Source organism: Oryctolagus cuniculus, chromosome 6 (assembly GCF_964237555.1).
Source record: "Oryctolagus cuniculus chromosome 6, mOryCun1.1, whole genome shotgun sequence".
In the NCBI taxonomy this organism is placed as follows: Eukaryota; Metazoa; Chordata; class Mammalia; order Lagomorpha; family Leporidae; genus Oryctolagus; species Oryctolagus cuniculus.
Genome location: NC_091437.1, coordinates 152355606 through 152378354, shown reverse-complemented (window position 1 = coordinate 152378354; position 22749 = coordinate 152355606).

Below are 22749 nucleotides of genomic sequence, written 5' to 3'. Positions count from 1 at the left end.
ACCTTAGTCAGTTGTGCAAGTCAGAAGTCTACAACCATAATCCTTGAGGCCTCTTTTATTTCCCATGATGAACCTATAATCCAGTCCAATTGATTTTCCATTTTACTGCCTCTTCCTTGACCAAGTTACTATCAGGTCATTCAGTGTTCCTAGGGTCCACATTTGCCTTGCTTTAAAATGATCTCCTTACTGAAAGCCCAAATGCTAGTTTAGATTGCAGACCCAATTATGTCATGAACATCAATTAACCAATGGTATCTAGACAGACAGTGCCATCCCTATTCAAAGTACCAGTGAATTATCCACAGAAATAGAAAAGAATAATCTTTTTTTAAAGATTTATTTTATTTTTTTTATTTAGTAAACATAAATTTCCAAAGTACAGTTTATGGATTACAATGGCTTCCCCCACCCCCATAATTTCCCTCCCACTCACATCCCTCCCATCTCCCGCTCCCTCTCCCATTCCATTCACATCAAGATTCATTTTCAATTATCTTTATATACAGAAGATCAATTCAGTATATATTAAGTAAAGATGTCATCAGTTTGCACCCACACAGAAACACAAAGTGTAACATACTGTCTCAGTATTAGTTATAGCATTACTTCACATTGTACAACACATTAAGGACAGATCCCACATGAGAAGTAATTACACAATGACTCCTGTTGTTGGCACTCTTGTTTATGGCGTCAGTAATCTCCCTAGGCTCTAGTCATGAGTTGCCAAGGCTAGGGAAGCCTTTTGAGTTTGCCGACTTCGATCTTATTCCGACAAGGTCATAGTCAAAGTGGAACTTTTCTCCTCCCTTCAGAGAAAGGTACCTCCTTCTTTGATGGCCCCATTCTTTCCACTGGGATCTCACTTGCAGAGATCTTTTGTTTAGGTCTTCTTTTTTTTTTTCCAGGGTGTCTTGGCTTTCCCTGCCTAAAATACTCTCATGGGCTCTTCAGCCATTTCTGAATGCCTTAAGGGCTGATTCTGAGGCCAGAGTGCTATTTAGGACATCTGCCATTCTATGAGTCTGCTGTGTATCCCACTTCCCATGATGGATCGTTCTCTCCCTTTTTGAGTCTATCAGTTAGTATTCACAGACACTAGTCTTGTTTGTGTGATCCCTTTGACTCTTAGACCTATCAGTGTGATCAATTGTGAACTGAATTGATCACTTGGACTAGTGAGATGGCATTGGTACATGCCACCTTGATGGGATTGTATTAGAATCCCCTGGCACGATTCTAACTCCACCATTTGGGGCAAGTCCGATTGAGCATGTCCCAAATTGTACATCTCCTCCCTCTCTTATTTCCACTGTTATATTTAACAGGGATCACTTTTCAATTAAAATTTAAACACCTAAGATTTTTTTTGTAATACTTTATCCAAAGATTTATTTTATTTTAATGAAAGTCAGAGTTACACACACACACACACACACACAGAGAGAGAAAGAGAGAGAGAGAGAGAGAGAGTTCTTCCATCCGGTGGTTCACTTCCCAATTGGCCGCGGTGGCTGGAGCTGCGCCGATCCAAAGCCAGAAGCCAGGAGCTTCTTCCGGGTCTCCTGCTTAGGTGCAGGGGCCCAAGGACTTGGGCCATCTTCTACTGCTTTCCCAGGCCATAGCAGAGATCTGGACAGGAAGTGGAGCATCCGAGTCTTGAACTGGCGCCAATATGGGATACCAGCACTTCAGGCCAGGGCATTGACCCACTGCACCACAGTGCCGGCCCCGAAAAGAATAATCTTAAAATTTATAGAACCACAAAAAAAACCCAAATAGTCAAATCAATCTTAAGCAAAAAGAACAATGCTGGAGGCATCACACTATGGGACATCAAAATATACTTCAAACGCTATATGAAATAAAACAATATGGTATTGACATAAAAGTAGACTCATAGAGCAAAGGAACAGGGCAGATGGCTCAGAACTATATCTACATGTCCACAGCAACTATTTTCAACACTGACAATAATACACATTGGGGAAAGAAAAAATGTTTCTGGGAGAACTGGATATTCACATGCAAAGAATTAGATAGATCTATATCTCTCATCACATACCAAAACAAACTCAAAAAAGGTAAAGATGTGTGAGACCTGAAACTATTATAAGAAAACATAGAGGAAACACTTCAGGACATTGGCATGGGCCCTGGTTTTTTTTTTATAATTTTTTAAATGTATTTATTTATTTGATAAGGCAGAGTTACACAGAGAGAGGAGAGGCAGAGAGAGAGAGAGAGAGAGAGAGAGATCTTCCATCCAATGGTTCACTTCCCAATTGGCCGCAATGGTCGGAGCTGCGCCGATCTGAAGCCAGGAGCCAGGAGCCCCCTCCAAGTCTCCCAGATGGGTGCAGGGGCCCAAGGACCTGGGCCATCTTCCACTGCCTTCCCAGGCCACAGCAGAGAGCTAGATCAGAAGTGGAGCAGCTGGGACTCGAACCGGCGCCCACATGGGATGCCAGCGCTTCAGGCCAGGGCGTTAACCCGCTGCGCCACAGTGCTGGCCCCAAGGGCCCTGGTTTTTTGGATGAGATTACAGAAGCACAGGCAACAGAAACAAAAACAGACAAATGGGATTATATCAAACTCAAAAGCTTCTTTACAGCAAAAGGAACAATAAATAGAGCAAAGGGGCAACCTATGCAATGTAATACTGCAAATTCTACATCTTACATAATAACAAATTAGTATCTAGAACATATGAATAACTCAATAACAAAATAAAAACTAATGATACATAAAATTGGGGGAAAGATCTGGATGGAACATTCACATATCAGAATGCTGGGTTCAGTGCTTGCCTCTGGCTCCTGATCAGAGCTTATTGTTAATGTAGACCACAGGTGTAGTGGTGATAACTCAAATAGTTGGGTCCCTGCCTCCTACATCAAAGACCTGGATAGAGTTCCGAACTCTAAGCTTTGGCTTAGGATGCTCAGCATTGTGGACATTTGTAGCGTGAACCAGCAGAGGGGAACCCTCCTTCTCCTTCTCCCTCTTTGTCTCTCAAATAAAAATAAATAAAAATTTTAAAGACCTGAACATACATTTTTCAAAGAAATGCATACCGGCAATGCGTATAAGAAAAAATGCTCTTTCAGGCATGAAAAGCCACAACATTGTGGCAAAAAAAAAATGTCCTATATAAAGGATTAATACTATTGGTTTAACTCTGTAATTAACACGCATTTATTCTTAGGTGTTTAAATTTTAACTGAAAAGTGATCCCTGTTAAATATAACAGTGGAAATAAGAGAGGGAGGAGATGTACAATTTGGGACATGCTCAATCGGACTTGCCCCAAATGGTGGAGTTAGAATCGTGCCAGGGGATTCCAATACAATCCCATCGAGGTGGCATGTACCAATGCCATCTCACTAGTCCAAGTGATCAATTTCAGTTCACAATTGATCACACTGATAGGTCTAAGAGTCAAAGGGATCACACAAACAAGACTAGTGTCTGTGAATACTAACTGATAGACTCAAAAAGGGAGAGAACGATCCATCATGGGAAGTGGGATACACAGCAGACTCATAGAATGGCAGATGTCCTAAATAGCACTCTGGCCTCAGAATCAGCCCACTTCCTTGAAGTGACCTTCAAGGAAGGATGTACTTTTCTCTGAAGGGAGGAGAGAGCTTCCACTTGTTTATGGCCTTGTCTAAATACTGATGGAGACTGTAGATTCTGAAGACTTCCATAGCCTAGGCAGCTAAAGCCAGGAGCCTCTGGTGATCACTGACATCATACCTAAGAGTGTTAATTGTAAAATGAACAACAGGAGTCACTGTACACTTACTCTTCGTGCAGGACTTCTGTCCTCTATGAGTTGTATTATGAGAATTAACTGTAAAACTTGTTCTGGAAAAGTTTTGTGTGTGTGTATGTGTGTGTGCAAATTGTTGAAATATTTACTTAGTATGGAGTTGGTCTTCTGTGTAAAAAGCTAGTTGAAAATGAATCTTAATGGAGAATGGGACTGGGAATGGGAGAGGGAGGAGAAGGTGGGGTGGGAGTGGAAGTGAAAGGGTGGGTGTGATTGGGGGGATTCACTATATTCCTAGAGTTGTACTTATTAAATCTGTGCTCATTAAATAGGGGGAGGTTTCTTCGGGGAAAATAAATAAATAAGAGAAAATACTCAACATCAATATCTCAGGGAAATGCAAATCAAATCCACAAAGAGACATCATTTCACTCCATCTAGAAGGGCTATCATTAAGACAAAAGACAACAGGTGTTGACAAGGATGTGGATAAAAGGGAAACTTAGTACACTGTTGGCATTCATGACAGGAATGTTAATTAGTATAGCCATTATAGAAAATTATATGAGAGTTTCTAAGAGTTCCCCAAAATACTAAGAATAGAACTTCCATGTGATCTGGTGATCTTATTATTGGATATATATATATAAAACCAAGACAGAAAATCAACCCAAATACACACCAACTGAAAAAGAAAAAGCAGTACATATACCAAAGAACACCATTCATCTATAAAAATATGATGTATTTTTATTTGCAATAACATAAATGGGCTTGGAGAATATTATGTTAACATGAAATAAGCCAGGGACAGAAAGACAAATACCACTGATCTCACATGTGGAATCTGAAGCAGTTCATGTCAGATGTCAAGAGCAGTATAATGGTTAGCAGAGACTGGAGAGTGTAGCAGGTAGGGAGGTTTCGGGAGAGGTTTAGTCAACAAGTACAAATTTATAGTTAGGTGGAATAGGTTCTGATTATTACACAGGTCTTGGTGATTGTAAAAAAAAAAAAGTGCTTACAGTCCATAACAATTTATTACCTCAAATTAGCTAAAAGGCAGGATTTTGAATGTTTTAGCACAAAGAAGTAATAAATATTTGAAGTGACTGATTTGCTAATTACCCTAATTTGATCAGTACACAATAAATACATGCATCAAAATATTAATTTTATCTCATAAATTTGTGAAATTATTACATGTCATTAAAAACATCCTTGGGTAGTTTCCCATTGCTTTGGGAAAACATCCCAGTTCCTTAGTAAGGCTTCTGAATCTTTTGTAATCTATTCAGCTGTTCGCTAGATCCATCGTCCATCAAAAACCGCCTTTGGCCCAGTCCCGCCACTGTAGCCTCTGGTTTCCTCTGCAGGAAAATCACCCTTCCTCCCAATTCCCAGCTGTCTTCTCTTTCTGACACATTCTCCATAGTCAGCCCCTTCCCTGTGCCTAATTTATACTCTTCCTTCACATCCAGCTCAAATATTACATCCATTATCCCTGCTGCATTCTGTCAGCGCACCCTGTACTTTTGGTCCTCAAAATTTGTTAGAATTTGTGTCTGAACGTTGGAAGCTCCTGAAGAAGATGATGATGTTGGTTTTACTCACCACTATGTCCCCATGAACAGACATAGTGTCTGCGGCAGAACATTCACTAAGTAGTCATTGAATGATGATGCTACAAGTGAGCAGATGTTAATATTTACATTTTCCACCTGACAAAACCGAGACTTACATAAGTAAAACCACCAGGAATACATGCTTAGAACGTGGTAACCAGTATTTGAACTTACATTTATCAGACTTGGCAAGTATTCTCTCTCTGCATGTTAAGAAAGCCAAATCAATGTGTTAGAAGATGCTACCAACCATAGACTACTATATTGCACAATGTAACATAATGTGATATACAAAGAGTTTAGTAAGTTATTTCTGAAAATAATTAATTTATGCATAGCTACAAAATTATTGAAAATACTAAAAATCACAATAAAATCACAAAAGGTAAGGTCACCCTGATCTGACCACTCAGAGATAATTGCAATCATATTAACTGGATTCTGAACACATTTATCTCTGAAATTAAGATGCATCTTATAATAATGGAATTTTGTAGCTTTTGTTCACCATGAAATAGCTGTCAGCGATTTTATTTGGGTTAACTTGGTGCCTTCATTAGGATTAACTTGGCTAAGGCTTTTCCTTTGCTCATAACTTTTGTTATGTTTTGTTTTTTAGCTTAGTAGTTTTTTCACCAGATTTATTGAGTGCATAAATGATAAAATGCACCCATTGATTTTAATTTCCATCTAAATTGTTTTTAGATAAAATACACCATGGCTAATCATCAAAAAAATTGTTACATTTGTGTACTAATAATGAGAAGCAGTAAATGTTGCATTGAGTGGTACAAATATCTATCATTGGAGAAAATAGCATCAGTTCTGTACTTTCTACTATATAATAGGAGTCCTTGATGGAATCCAGGGTAGACTCAATTTAAGACAAGAGCCTTAGCAAAGGATCTCTAGAATCATGTCTTCCTTTTGGCAACTAAAAACACTGAGGAAAAAGAATCACTTTGTGACAGTATTCTTTTTTGTTTTTGATTACCAGACTATATTATAAAGCAGTTAAAAATAATAACCTTTGAAATAAAGCAACTGATAGAACTCAGTTATTGTATAGAATTTAGATTTACCATCAATGCTTTCTATGAAATTGGCATCAAGCCTAATTAAAAAAAAAAAAAAACTGTTAGATTACTTGAACAACTCAATGTCTCCATACCTGGTCAACACCCATTGTTTGGACCGCCCAGCCCCTACTTACTTGGTGAGGGTCTACTATACTACTATAGGGTAGCCAGTCACACATATTTTTCCTGAAGACTTGTATTCGATGGTAGGATAACTACTGAATTATACCACTGGAAAAGAACAGCGTGACTTGACAATGACCATCCTCCTTTATCGCAGTGAACTCTAAGTCAAAACAGAAAGACTGTTCCCTTTAACCTGGATGCTTCCTATCTGCCTTTGTCTTTTTACAATTCCTATGCTAGGTGCCTGGTGTTCTTTAAACCATTTCAAACTCTGTACTGCTTTCCTAACAGAAATTAAATCTGCCTCCACATTTCTGGAGGCTGTGGACATCAATTAAGTGGTCAGTGAGTAGAAGGAAGGACAAAAAGAAAGGAAAGAGACAGAACAAGCATCACTGCAGGCCAAACTGGACGCTCGAAAGCCACTTCTGGATTAAAGGGCACACAACTTAGGATTAGACGATTTTAGATTTTAGGGCTATATTAAACCCTATAGGCCCTAGATTAAAAACAAATTGGTAACTTCATAACATCACAATAAAAATAAAACTGGATTTAGTCACGAATAATAGCTTGATTTCAGAAAACTTCCTTGTACTCTCTGAATTTCAAGTTTATTGTAGCATGGGGATTATAATAAAAATAAATTTAATGATAACATGTGTGTCTCTGATTTATATGCATTAACTGTATATATAATTAAAAACTCAACAATTATTTATAAGCAGTTAAGTAATTATATATACATAAATATATAACTATTTTTGAAATATTAGTACTGTGTAAAGAATGATATAATTATGTTTTAAAATTACTTTTCAAATAAAAATTATATATAATGTGAATATAAATTTGTTTATGTAAATCTGAACTATGAACTCTCCATTTTTGACTCATGATGAGAATTTTTTATATATTTGGACAAATAATTGAATAATGAGTTAATGACAATTACAGTTCAGAATAAAACATTAAGACATGTGCTTGTTTCTTGTGATCTGCAGTTTCTGAATTCTTAGGAACCTTGAATGACAGAGAGTGACACACCAACATTTGATTTTGAATGCTGCAGGTTAATCTTTAACTGTTCAGAAAGAAATGTGCACAGTTTATTCTCCTGTCTAAGCATCTAAGCAGACATGTCTTGCTACTCCTACAATGATGCTGACATGAGTTTTCTGAGTTCAGCATCATAATGTAATCTAGGGGATTTGGTGTATTTACTACTCCCCCGAACAGGGATCAGGAACTGTGTTTTTTTTTTCTTTTTTAACCAGGGGCCATTTGGATATATAGAGCATCATTTATGGGCCATGGAAAATAATCCACTTGAAAATCAGCCAGCCATAGATATACTGAATTTTGAGTCCCGCCTGTGGTTGCCTTAGCAGGGCCAGAACAAATTATTTCACAAGTCAGATGTTCCCTACCCCTGCTCTAGAAGGAAAAAATAACCATTAGGTATATCTAAAGCTGCCAGAAATCTACAGTAAATCAGCCAGTGTTGGGTGCTCTGCTTACTGTGGGCAGCTTAGGCCAATGGAAAAGACCCTTGTTCCTTGTATCAGTCTCAGCTTCCAATTCCAGCTCCTCAACACCCATGAATTCTGCCTGGTGTCCTTTCCTGTCTCTTGACAATAGCGTCCTGGGGGTTCTCAGAAGAAATCATGCCTACTGTCAATTCAGCAGAAAGTGTGCGTATCACTGGCTACAAGGATGGACACTTGTAGCCCTCTGTCTGCTCGGAGGGCCTAGAAGCAGCAACACCCCACCAGCCATAAGCACACTTAGTGCTTCTTTGTTAACAATGACTCTCCTATCCAATGGACCAGGCTCCTTGGAGAAATGGCTATTTAGAAAATCCATATGTTGTGGCATAAGGTGACAATAAAGCACAAGCTGGGCCTGAAATGGCATGTATCAGAAAGTATGGAAGTGCACAGAAAATAATGGGGACACGGTAAGAGGAAGGCAGCTTGAAGGGGTTCCCCTCCAGGCACATTGGATGCATCAAAATAAATGATGACAGTAACAAATGATAGACTACTAAATAATGGAGGAAACATGAGTCCATGTGTAGATGCATAAAATGAGAGAATAACTGCATGTGTTGATGAATAAAAGCCTGGTGAACAATGGGATATTTATTTAGTTTCAGACACTCATCCTGCAAAATATGGATGAGGGTCCTTTACAGTGTGTGGAAATGGGATTAAAAGATAAACTAATTTTTGGTGCAAAGAAAATTTTGAAATCCACGAATAGTTTTTATATAATATGCATTTTCATGACCTTTTTAAAAATGCTTCATATGCATGATTTTCAAATGTTTTGCACCAAAGCAGATTTATCTTTTAATTCCATTTTTCCAAGAACCTTTTCAGGCACTCTTGCAATTGCTAACTAAAAAAAGAGAATAGAGTTTAGTGAGAAGCTTGGCAGACATTGCTTTAATCCAATCATCAAAGTTAACATCTTCAGCAAAGGGGGCAAATCAATATAATGTGCCCCTGATAAGATGCAATGAGTAACATACAACATAATTTCTGTGATATTCCTGCGAAAGATGCATATCCTTATTCTGATTTCCAAGAAGGATCACCTCAGCCCGAAAATTAGGGGCACTGCACAAAGTATCTGGCCTGTGATGTTTGATAGTGCCAAGGCCATAAAAGTCAAGGAGAGCTCCGTAAGGCTGAAAGACACTAAACAGATGTGACAAGTAAGGGCAATACACGATTCTGCAGTGGATCATTTTGCTTAAAAACATTCTTGGGGCAATTAGAGATATTTGAATGAGGTCTAGTGATTACATGGCAGTCATGGGTCACTGTTAATTCTGGTTTTGCTGGTGTGCTCTGGTTATGTGTGAGTATGTCCTGTGTCTAGGAAGTGTGTGTTGACTCAAGGGTGATGGGGCCCTGGGTTGGAACCTCTCCAATGACTTAAGAAAAATGTCTTTGTTTTGTACTTGTAACTTTCCTGTAAGTTTGAGATGGCCCCAAGATTTTACAAAATCTAACAGAGATGTGGACCATGTCTGAGAGGACAAACCAGAATTTCCATGCCCTTGGGAAGGAGACAGATGTTTGATGTAGAATAGAAGCTCATCCTATTGCTTATCTTTCATACACTTGAGATATTTATATTATAAATTTAAAATTATATGCATAAAATTCTAATGAAAATTTAAAAATAAAATGTATGCATGCTATTTATCAAAATTTGGAAAATTACAAACACTAAAGGCTTGACCAAGTCAGCACATTGATATTTTTCCTACTGCAGCATTCTCCACCAACATTCAATAATATAATCTTGAACTCATATTATAAGTGCATTTCCAAACTTTTTAAAATTAATATTACTTAAAACACTTTTAAACATGAAAAAGATAAGTAAATTAAACAGATCCCACTTTCAATCTGTACCTTCGGACTGCTTTATTTCGATAGCTAGCCCATAATACTCCATAAGAAAGTATTTAATTTTGCTTGTTTGTTTTGCAGTACTTCCCAAGGCAGAATTTTACCTTTCTCCACAGACTGACAATGGGGACTTCAATTTATTTTCACTGTTGAGATTTCAATGTCTAATGCTGTGTCTGTCCCAAAATTGCCCCTCTACAGATATATACATAGGTATATAAGTAAGATAAGTTTGAAGTGAATGGATCCTGTATACTTTGGTGTTTCAGAACCTGCTAGTTTCAGATTTCCTGTGCTTGTCATAGATTAACTACTTCAATATGCCCGAGCACTATGATAACCACTTTACAAATATTCTATAACTGAATGATTCACCAACACCCCAGTGAAAATGACTATCACCATGTACAGATGAGCATTGTGAGTCTTAGGAATTAGTAAATTCACTGAAGTCACACTCAGCAGGTAGGAACCTCAGTGGTCACCCACGCCTCACACAGATTTACTGCTTCATTCTTCTGAACTTTCAGCCCTTCTGCTCAGAGTTTCACCAGTGCACTAGAGATTACTTTGCAAGATGCAGTAGAAAAGCCAGGACCCAAAGCAGGCATTTAGGGTAGCAGCTATGATGCCTGCATCCGCAGAGTGCTTGGGTTTTAGTCCTGGCTTTGCTCCTGATTCCAGCTTCCTGCTAAAGCATATCCTAGGAGACGACAGGTGATAGCTTGAAAAGATAGGCCCCTGCCACTCACATGGGAGACCTGGAATGAGTTCCTGGTTCCTGGCTTCAGTTTTGCCCAGCCCTGGCCATGAAATATATTTTAATAAATATGTATAAATCTAAATATATTTTAAAAAGAACACTGAACTAAGTGTGAACAATTGTTATTGTCACCCTATTGCTATCACCTACAAATTATTCAGTTCTTCTCATTAAGCATTTTCTAAAGACCTACTTTAAACCAGGATCTCTTCTGGGAGTTAGGACTTCAGAGTCATAGTCCCTGCTTTCATGAAGGGTCTCACAGAAGTACAAAGGGAAGAGGGCCCTGTGCTTGAATTGTTCTGGGAAGTCTTCCCAGAGACACTTGAGCTGGGTTTTGAAAGTAAATGTAAGTGCTGAGAAAATGCATGTTTTCTTGAGGGGGTAGAGGGTGGCAGAGGTGAATTTATACAAGGACTGTGACATAGTGTTCTAGAAAGAGCAAGCACTGTCTGCAAATACTGAATTTTCTTCTCTGTGTCTACACAACAAAAAGAGAAACACCTGACAGTCTCTAACATTACTTGCAGCATACATTTCATGGACTCAATGGCAAAGCAGACACCCATGACAGACAAGTGAGTTTAAAAATTATAAGGCTCCTAGATGCACAATGATCCTTTAGCCGGCTCTACCACCATCATAACTACATAGGCTGCAGGAGAGCCAACTTGCTCTAAATGTAATGTATATTCTAGTATTCTCACTTACATGACCCTTTCTGACTTCTTCCAAGTTACTATTTTGTGTATGCCAATTGCAGCAGAGAATTATACATTACTCAAAGAACATCTACTGGTGTACTGATGGACTCTAGCAGACGACAGGTATCTAACTATGAGTTAGCAATATACTGTATGGCTGAACAGGACCATGATGAGCTAGGTTTTGTCAGACTACTTCACCAAGGCCTAAGTCCATGAGGATCAGTAGTAACTCATCCTAAAATGTCATGTTATATTCAGAATTGGGGCAAGCAGTTTCAAGAAATATCTCTATGAAGAGGCAGATCATTTTCTCATGTCACTGATCACTGTTGTATTGGTGTATTTTCATTGTTCTTGTGTTAAGAGCAGTTGACAAAGGAGGAAAGGGCTAAGCTTGAGACAATAATGGACTGGTGTGATAGGTGGACTGAAGTTGAAAATGGATTACTGTTAAAATGAAGATCTGCTGGGGTGCTCCTGCAAAATATTGGTGAGGTTAACTTCCCAATGAGTAGAGTGCTGTTCAATACATCTGGTCTTCCACTTTGTATTGGGAAGGAAGTGGCCCAAATTACGAAAACACATGGGGCCAGTGCCGCGGCTCACTAGGCTAATCCTCCACCTTGCGGCGCCAGCACACCAGGTTCTAGTCCCGGTTGGGGTGCCAGATTCTGTCCCGGTTGCCCCTCTTCCAGGCCAGCTCTCTGCTGTGGTCCAGGAGGGCAGTGGAGGATGGCCCAAGTGCTTGGGCCCTGCACTCCATGGGAGACCAGGATAAATACCTGGCTCCTGCCATCGGATCAGCATGGTGCACCGGCCGCAGCACGCAGACCACGGCGGCCACTGGAGGGTGAACCAACCGCAAAAGGAAGACCTTTCTCTCCCTGTCTCTCTCTCTCACTGTCCACTCTGCCTGTCAAAAAAAAAATAAATAAATAAATAAAATAAAATCATTTTACCCCAAGAAGAGCAAAGAGCTTTTCTTCAAGATACATCCAGGCCCCTTACAACTGCCAGAAGAATTGTGTTGAAATATGTTCTAAAGAATCATCCACCAGGCAGCATCTTATAACCTTGATTTTCTGTGTAATTTTCCGCTGTGGCTCCCCCGAGCACCTCTAAAAATCCATAGAGCAGAGGCAGGTTAAAAATCTATTGGCCAAGAGCAACTGCTGTCATCACTGAACAAAGAGAACTTTCCTAATGAAAAGTCTAAAACATATAGATCATTTAACAAAGCAATTAAACACATTGTCCAGGATTGTGCCACCTGAGCTCCTATGGACTCCACCAGCAAACCTAATAACATCATTACAATTACACACCTGCCATCTGCCCTCGGATGAGGTTTAACAAAGAAATGCTATGCAAAAGATAGACAACAGCTCAAAAATGAGACAAAAGAATGATAATGGCTGATTAGCATCTACCGGCCAACAAACCATAAATTCTGCAAATTAATAAAACCAACAATGACTTACTGTTGCAGCTACCCTCGCAGCATTTGTTTGTTGATTTATTTTTCTCATAGGACTGAAAAACAAATTAAAGCATAGAAGCCAACCATAAATGCGTGAAAGGGATGCACTGGATTCTAGTTTGAAGTCTGCTAGAATGAAAATATTCTCACTGTTAAATACCAAAATATGAAAGCCATCTTTACATGTGACTGGAGAAATCATACACTGCTCTTTCTTAAGTTTCTAGCTCATTTAAATATTGGGCAAGGGATAATAGGGAAAGAAGCTGGGAATAAAAGGGTGTTTGAACTGCTAAAGGTTGATGCTAACATTATAATTCTCTAATCTACTAAAAGGATTTCAGCATATGTGGAAACAAAGAGAAAACAAAGCAAATCCAGTGAGCAATTGGCAAATGGAGTAGGTTTCACATAAACTGTGAACCAACAAATACAATGAAATATCTTTTTTGGGCCCAGAACTATATGATTTACTAAGGGGAATACAAAGCAAAGTGTTTACTAAATTAATAAAGTATTTACTCTCAATCAATTCTAACAAAACCCTATGAGGCACATACTTTGAAGTGAGTGAGATTTGTTGAAAAGCAATTTCACCATTTACTGGAATGCTTTTGCTGCAAGTAATATAAGCTGTGTTCAAACTCCATCAGGGTGGAAGTGCAGTATCACCTGTAGCTGAGTGCAGCAGCACAGTGGTCTTCAGGTGTCATGTAAGAACTTATACTCTATGTTGCCAATGTCAGGCTCATCCTATATCTGCATCACCAGATGTTCAAAAATAATTAGTCACTGTGACAATCTGAGCTCCATGTATCAGTGCTCATGAAGGAGAAGAATCTGAACTCTCCTCCATGCTAAGAACCGCCTATTCTTTCCTTCAAGAAAGGTTGACTGGGACAACCTTAAACCAAAACTGTTATAAGGGATGTCATATGACAGAACGCAAAAGCCAATAAGGGCCATTTTTAGAACTGGGAAAACATTCTTCATAGCCACAAAAGTGAAAGGTCCACATGTGAGCAAAATTTGCATGCTTGCAGGAAGGAGAAATGGGAATGGAGGCTGAACAGGCAAGAAGTATGTCCACCATAATTTGGCAAAATTCACATGGTTGCCAAGTGGCAGAGCCAACATGAAAACCATTTAAGTGTCTTATAAAACCACAGACTAATTGCCACATAGGCAATTATTTTCCTTACAATCCAATAATCAGTTTTTGCAACTACACCTCCAGGCTACCTGATAACCATATTTATCCTATCAAAAAATCAAGTCTCTTAGCCTAAAGAATAGTCAACTTATAAAGACAACTCAATACAACATCAATGTCCAAAAAAGTTAGATAATACCCAAGGCACATGAACACTAGGCCCATGAAAGACATTTGCTTTGCATGAGAGTCAACTGTTTTAAATAAATAATAACAATATAAGCACAATGATAAATATTGATGTGCCATTTAGCCCAACATATCTTAGTGATATTTATCCATCAGTAAGTAACAATACTGGATTTAAAAATAGCAAAAGGTATAGAAAACAATTATAGTTTTTAAATGTTAAAACAAAATACTTTGGCTTGATAAGCCTTCTCTACTTTCTTTTGGCTGCTACTGATAATAGTCTGTAAATAATGCTGCCCTGGTGTCTGGTGTCTCTAAATTATTTAACACAGGGACAAAGATGAGCTGTCTGAGTACAGACCTCTTTTTAGTTTGGACCCTGGCCCTAAAATACTGCTCATTTGGAATCATACCAGTGCCACAGAGATAAAATCCTCCTTTCTCAAAAGGTTTTTGTCCCCAAGGGGGAAAAACAGGTAAGTGGAAGCACAGTTAGCAAATCTGTGTAGAGGATATTTCCAGTTTGCTATGCAGAAGGAAATAAGCTGGAAAAATCAACCTTTGAGACACCTCCAAATCCTCCCTCCACTTGGGGTCATTGACATATACATCATGCTCACAGCTGGGCTAGTAAGTCCATTGGCACCCTCTGAATGTCCAAGTAAACATAATTCCTTCCCACTGTCTTCTGAGTTGGTGCACAGGAAGTCTTTAGTAAACGAAAGGTCTAAATATATAATATAGACTTTTTTTAAATAAATGGAAATGTCAAACAGAGATAATCAGAAATATTATAATTTATAATTGCTTCTAGTGATTCTACAATTTTCTAATTCTTTTAATTCCTCCTGCCCCCATTATTGGCCACTTTTATCACCTTCAACTGGGATTTCATGGATTCCTACCCTTCTCATCTCAAATACAACTACAAATCAAATTGTGTAAATATCTCCTTACTCATTACCTATCTGTTTAAAAGACTTCATTGTGCTCCTGTTGTCTACAAAAGACATACTCAGCCAGGAATTGGCAAATTTCCTCCATTAAGAATCATATAGAGCATATTCTTTGTTTTGAGGCCAGATAGGTTCTTTGTGACCAATGGACACTACTCTCTGCCATTGTAGTACAGACACTGATGCAGATGATATGTAAACAAATGGGCTAACTACGTGCAAATAAAACTTCATTAATGAACACTGAAATTTGAATCTTAGAATATTCATAAACCCAAATAATATTCATAAACCCAACTGAGATCATGAGCCCCACTAAAACAGACAGTAGGCTGGCTTTGACCAGTAGGCAATAGTTTGCAGACTGTAGAATCAGCCTGCAGTCTAACCTCCAAATTAAACCCATTCACAATCTTGTCGCTTTAGCTCTCACTGTTCCCAATGCACCATCAACGTTTAACAACTCCTGCTAAATTAAGCCACTTTCTTTCCCTGAATGTACAATGTGTCCAACCATCCCAGTTCTTTTTTTTTTTTTTTTTTTTTTGACAGACAGAGTGGACAGTGAGAGAGAGAGAGAGAGAGAGAGAGAGAAAGGTCTTCCTTTGCCTTTGGTTCACCCTCCAATGGCCGCCACGGCCGGCACACCGCGCTGATCCGAAGCCAGGAGCCAGGTGCTTCTCCTGGTCTCCCATGGGGTGCAGGGCCCAAGCACTTGGGCCATCCTCCACTGCACTCCCTGGCCACAGCAGAGAGCTGGCCTGGAAGAGGGGCAACCGGGACAGAATCCGACGCCCCGACCGGGACTAGAACCCGGTGTGCCAGCGCCGCAAGGCAGAGGATTAGCCTAGTGAGCAGCGGCGCCGGCCCCCAGTTCTTTTGATAACATCATTTCTTATGTCCTATTTCCAAGTCTTAGTTTAATTGTCATTTCTTTTATGAATGTTTCAGCTTAAAATAATCTCCTTATCCATTACAATAACAATTTATACCTAACTCTACATTAAGCAATTTGCATACATTATGTTCTTTAGAAAATGAAATATGGGCTACTAGTACTGTTTTACAAACAGGAGTTAATATTCAACATGATTATATGTCCAGTGCATAATAAATGGTCAAGCTAGGTTTCTAACTCAGATATTTTGGACCCCAAGCTAGTGTACTGCCTTTTAAATCCCAAACAGACCACACATGCTAGCATTTTATTTGTACTCTTTTATGGTGCTGATTTCATTTCTGCCCATTATTATAGCTATTTATGTGAATTTCTTCATCTCTTTTTCCACAGCCTGTTAATATCAAAGGCACTATTCTTGTCTTATTCATTATTGCATCCTCTGAGGGACTTTCATAAAATAGGTATTTAATACATCTTTGTTGAGAGAATGAGCACCATTCAACACATCCTTGTAGTAATGAATTCCTGTTATTAACTTTGGATTTGATTTCCTGTAATCACCACTCTTGAGAATGAACCTGTTTTTTGTTCCCCCCAGAAGACAAACCCAGAGGTAAACGGAAAACAAAACTGGTTGTCATCACTATATGTAGAAAGACGTTGTTTATGGTCAGGTAAAAACTAGACAGTTACAAATGACAAAACACATTTAGCCAATTGTGTTGGATTTTAGCACTTTCTTTTGGAAAAGCCATAAAGCCCTGAATTGTTAATGAGCTCCATTGGCATGTGAGCTCTGAGGTTGGCATGACCCCCAAGGGGCTTTATACAGCCTTTGACATCATCGGCAACTGGCATTGTTGGTTAGCAGGCGCAGAACCTACGCCCAGCCTGGTTTATGACAAGGTCAGCCTCTGTCCCTATTGGACACTTGGGTCATTTAGATTGAGACTTCTCTCTAGCCATCATATTTGGCAACAGTGATAGAGCCATCAGCCCCACCATCCCTTTTGCGTTCAACTTACCAAATCCAAAAAGTGACCATTTCTCTTGTCTTCTGAGGTTATGTTTGACAAAATTTTCCCCACCTTACATGCAATACTTTTGAAGTTTCTAAAAAGCCTATTGCATGGAAGAGCAGCATGACATAATGGCATAGCATCTGAGTTTTGGATCCAAGCACCAGCATTTACTTGCTGTACAGCTTTTCATGTTTCAGGTCATGTGTCTTTTATTTTCGTTGTTTGTAAAATGGAGAAAAATGGTATATTCTTAATAGAATTTTTGATTAGTGAGACAGCATTTACAATGTCTCTAGTACAGAATTAATTTTTTTTAATTTTTTAATTTTTTTTTTGACAGGCAGAGTGGACAGTGAGAGAGAGAGAGACAGAGAGAAAGGTCTTCCTTTGCCGTTGGTTCACCCTCCAATGGCCGCCGCGGCCAGCGCGCTGCGGCCAGCGCACCGCGCCGATCCGGTGGCAGGAGCCAGGAGCCAGGTGCTTTTCCTGGTCTCCCATGGGGTGCAGGGCCCAAGCACCTGGGCCATCCTCCACTGCCCTCCTGGACCACAGCAGAGAGCTGGCCTGGAAGAGGGGCAACCGGGACAGAATCCGACGCCCCGACCGGGACTAGAACCCGGTGTGCCAGCGCCGCTAGGCAGAGGATTAGCCTAGTGAGCCGCGGCGCCGGCCTCTAGTACAGAATTAACTGAAGTTAATTCCTTCTTTTTGTCCTACAATGCTACCTTTGGAAACAAGCACTAATACCAGTTCAAAGACTATATTTTCAGGGTCATTTCTATACTTCGCTACTAATACCAGTTCATAAGTTAGTTGGGGGAAAACAGGATTTTGGCTGTTGTTTAGTTTTGTACTGCTTAGTTTCTGTCTCAGGAACACAATGGTAGTTTTTGGCTCATGAATTAGGCCAAATTAGTCTATTTTAAGTAAATAATCAACCTTAACAATTAATTCCCAGATCTAAACTTGAGCTTTTTAGAGCAGAGAATAAGTCATAATATAGATAAACTAAAAGTCTCTGGCTTGAAAACACAGTAACAGAAATGGAGAGTCAAAGGGAAACAACCATTGCATGCTGTTTCCACATGGATCAAGGATCCCAGGTATCACTGCCAAAGAATGATCAGTTGTCTTCAAGATTTTTTTACACTGTGCAACCTCATCCCTCCTTTTATGAAAAATCATTCAAATCTTACTGTTGCTTTTTCCTCTCAACATTTCACCTCTAGTTACAGTCAAGTTAGTACCATCCCAGTTCAGTGTTTTCCTTCACAACTATATCCATTCTCCTTAGCTGATTATGGCCTCCTCCTTCACAGTTTACTCCATTCTTTTGAGAGCTTCTACCTCCTTTCCGACCTCGTTACTTTTCTGGACATCCAAGCAACCTCACAACCTGAGCTTCCTGTAAGAATAGATCTACTGAAGAAGAGGAAATCCCTAACTCTTGTAGTAAAAGAGGTATAATTTTAAAAAGTTCTCTATATTTAACCAATAAATTTGTTTGGAAATCCCATCCTCTGTGTTTTTCCAGTTCATTATTCTAATAAATTAATTCAATTATTCACTACAAGGAAACTATATTTCTCCATCAAGATTTGCATATTTTATTATTACTTAGTGGCTAGAATATTTTAGTAATTTTTAAATTAGCTGATTTGTCTTTTCAGCCAACATATTTATGTTTACATTATGTTCTTGTAGGCTCATGGACTACATAGGATACTTAGCACCATCCACAATACTATTTATATAGGTATAAGGTGCTAAATTTCAAGTGACCTACATACTATTATATTCTGGGGGCATAATTCATTTGTGATATCTTCTACTTGAATATAAACTACAATTGACCCTTCATATCCATGGGTCTCTCATCTATGGATCCAAACAAATGAGGACAGAAATATTCAAGACAAAAAATTGCATCTGTCCTAAACACACATAGGATTTTTTCTTGCCATTATTCCCCAAATAATAGAGTGTGATAGCTATTTACATAGTATATACATTTTGTTAGACATATGTATCTAGAAATGATTTAAAGCATACTGGAGGGAGTGGACATTTTGGTACAGTAGGTTAAGCTGTACTTGGGTTGCTCATATCCCATATTGGAGTACCTGGAATTGAGTACCCCTCTGCATCCAAAACATCCTGCTAGTGCACATCCTAAGAGGCGGCATGTAATGATTCAAGCACTTAAAACCCTGCCACCTACATGGAAGGCCCATATGGGGCTCCTGGCTCCTGACATTGGAACAGAGTTGGAATCTCTCTCATTTCTCTGTCTATGGGTATCATTCTGTTTTTCAAATAAATACAAATAAAGTATATGGAGGATGTGCATAGTACTTATGCAAATTCTACACTATTTTATATAAGAAACTTGAAGATCTTCACATTTGTTATCCACTGGGGATCCTGGAACTAATCTTCCAAGGTCACCAAGCAATAGAAAATTAATAACTTACTTGATATAGTAAAAATCAGATAATCTGTTATTTAATTTATTTATTGGAAAATGTTTCTGATTTTCATATACTTAAGCTGATGTTGTTTTCAACATCATGGATTCCTCAGAGAGTGTAAAGGGCATACCTTCAAAGATATTATTCAGCATAATTATTGATGATTAAGAAGGTTTTTTTAGATATGGGCACCCTCCAATGGCTGGACATTGGTCAGTGTGAGAGGTCTCTCACGGTTTTTCTGCCAAGTGTCATGTTCTCACAAACACTAGTCTCTGAGAAAATCTGATTAAATGTTCAAATGTTTCGCAGTGGAGCAGCAAAAGAAGAGTAATTTCACAAGCAGTGCCAGCTTGATAATATCACCATTATTTGTTCCTTGAACACTCTGACAAATGCACTGGATGAAAGGTACCCTTGAGGTAAGTCCACAATAGACCAGAGAGGCAGGGTTCAGCTGGTCTCCTAGGAGAGATTAAATGATATAATCCTGCATGAGAAGCTGTACAGAGATTGGGATAGAATGCCAAGGCTAAAACCTTATTCCGCAGCATCTATAGATCTACAGATGCATCTATAGATTTTCATTGTGTATTCATGCATGGCAGGCCATCTGGTCAGTCCATGAATCTTAGACCCACTCGCATCCAAGTTAAAAATCTTATCTAACATCTACTATACTAATTTATACATTCTCTTGTGTAGATCATTCATAAAGATGTTGAAACATCTTTAAAAAACACTTTATTGATGTTTTATTGATATACAAAATCTGTATTTTTGATGTATTCAAACTAAGGAATTTATACCAGGGAAACCATCACTGCAGTGCCATAATTATGCCCCAGTAATAGTATTATTAACCTGTAGGGCTTCTGATTGGCCTTTCTAAGGTTGAGTAACTTAGGATACAAGGGTACTTAAAAATTTCATGGAGGGGCAGGAGTATGGCACAGTACTCATGCCATATCAACGTGCCTGGTCCGAATCTTGGCTCTTGTGCTTACAATCTAGCTTTTTGTCAATGCTTAACCTGGGAAGGGAGCAGATGATGACCCAAGTACTTTCTGCCACCCACATGGGAGATCCAGATGGAGTTCTAGAACAGCCTTCAGCCTAGCCCGGTCTTGACTGTTGTAAACATTTTGGGAAACGAACCAGCAGACAGAAAATCTTTCTTAGGCATTCTCACTTTCTCTCCCTCTCTCACTAACAAAAGCGAAAATAAATAAATAAATAAATAATGTTTGCAATTAATGGAAAGTGCATATTATGAAAAAACTGCACTGATTTCAAATGTTTTGTACTAAAGTAAACTTATTTGTGAATTCCTTTTTCTCACATTTTTTAATCCTCTCATATCTCTCACATTGTCAATGAGGGTACCTGAAGTGTTAACTAGAGTGAGATTAAAACTTACATCCGCGGCCGGTGCCGCAGCTCACTAGGCTAATCCTCCGCCTTGTGGCGCCGGCACACTGGGTTCTAGTCCCGGTCGGGGTGCTGGATTCTGTCCCGGTTGCCCCTCTTCCAGGCCAGCTCTCTGCTGTGGCCAGGGAATGCAGTGGAGGATGGCCCAAGTGCGTGGGCCCTGCACCCCATGGGAGACCAGGAGAAGCACCTGGCTCCTGGCTTCGGATCAGCAAGGTGCGCTGGCTGCAGCGCACCGGCAGCGGTGGCCATTGGAGGGTGAACCAACAGCAAAGGAAGACCTTTCTCTCTGTCTCTCTCTCTCACTGTCCACTCTGCCTGTCAAAAAAAAAAAATACATCCGCACCCCAATAAATTTCAGATAACATAAAACACTTGAGAAAACATAATCCAAAACAACAATGTTCTACAGATTCATATTTTTTCATACAATGGGGCTTGTGGAGTCTAGTGGATTCAATAAACACATAATGAGAGCCAAGCCCCAGAAAACTAAATAAATTTTGTCTCAATATATGATAGGGAAATGCTGAAGGTTTTAAATGAGGGGGAATTCAGTATCTCTGGAATAGCATAAAAGAAACACCAAAAATTAAGGCTCATAGCAACATAGGAAAAGAAGAATACTTAATATAAAGAGTTAAATTAGGGAAAATATATGACTAAATGTACTATTTCCCTCATGTGAAATTCATTTAAAAAGTGTTCAGTAACAAGATCAAATATGTAGAAGAGTGACTATAATACACAATCTCAATTTACATATTTGTGCATATTTTGCCAGTAAAAATTATATTTCTAGAGATCAACTTACAACTGGGCCATACAATTTATTTAGAATGTCACCAGGATTGATTAGTGGCCCTGTTTATTATAATATGGCCTCAAAGCTTAGGTTTGGCATGGTATTATTTGTATGAAACAAAGCTATCATGTTTTATTAAATATTTAAAAAGTATTTGATCAGTAAAATAATTTAGTATTTAAACAGAGTTCAATAATTAATACCCATTAAGTAAGTTATAAATATTTCATCATTAATAATTATGTTTAAATGCAACCAATAAAGCAATTAGGTACCTCTCTGTTAGGTGCATCATCTGAGATCTGAGCATGAAGAACATTGCTCCTTTAAATTATGGTGCAAGTTACCCTTCATGTATTTATAAACTGGGAACTGCCCGTGCTTCTGAAGAACAAAACACATTTAATCACTGCCCAATTATCAAATATGCTCTACTATATTACTGCCAAGTTTTGTCTACCCTAAGTTCAAACCCCTTCAATCATAAGGTTTTCACTGCATTCCAAGGGTTCCAATTCAATCTTTCCTTAGTTCCAGCTGTTATAGAATCCATTCTTCTGTGCTTTTGATCAACAAATAAGAGAGTCCTTTAAAAGGTTCCTTGAAAAAGTGGAATTAAAAGATTTTTGTTTTTTCTTTTTTATTTATTGTTCCCTTTTTTACTTTTTCTTTTTTTAAATTTTATTTAAGGTATACACATTTCATGTATTTCATGCATACAGATTTTTACAGGGACATAGTGATACTTCCCACCCTACCCTACCTCCTGCCCATGCTCCCACCCTTCCTTCTCTTTCCTCTCCTAATCCTCTTAATTTTCACAATGATC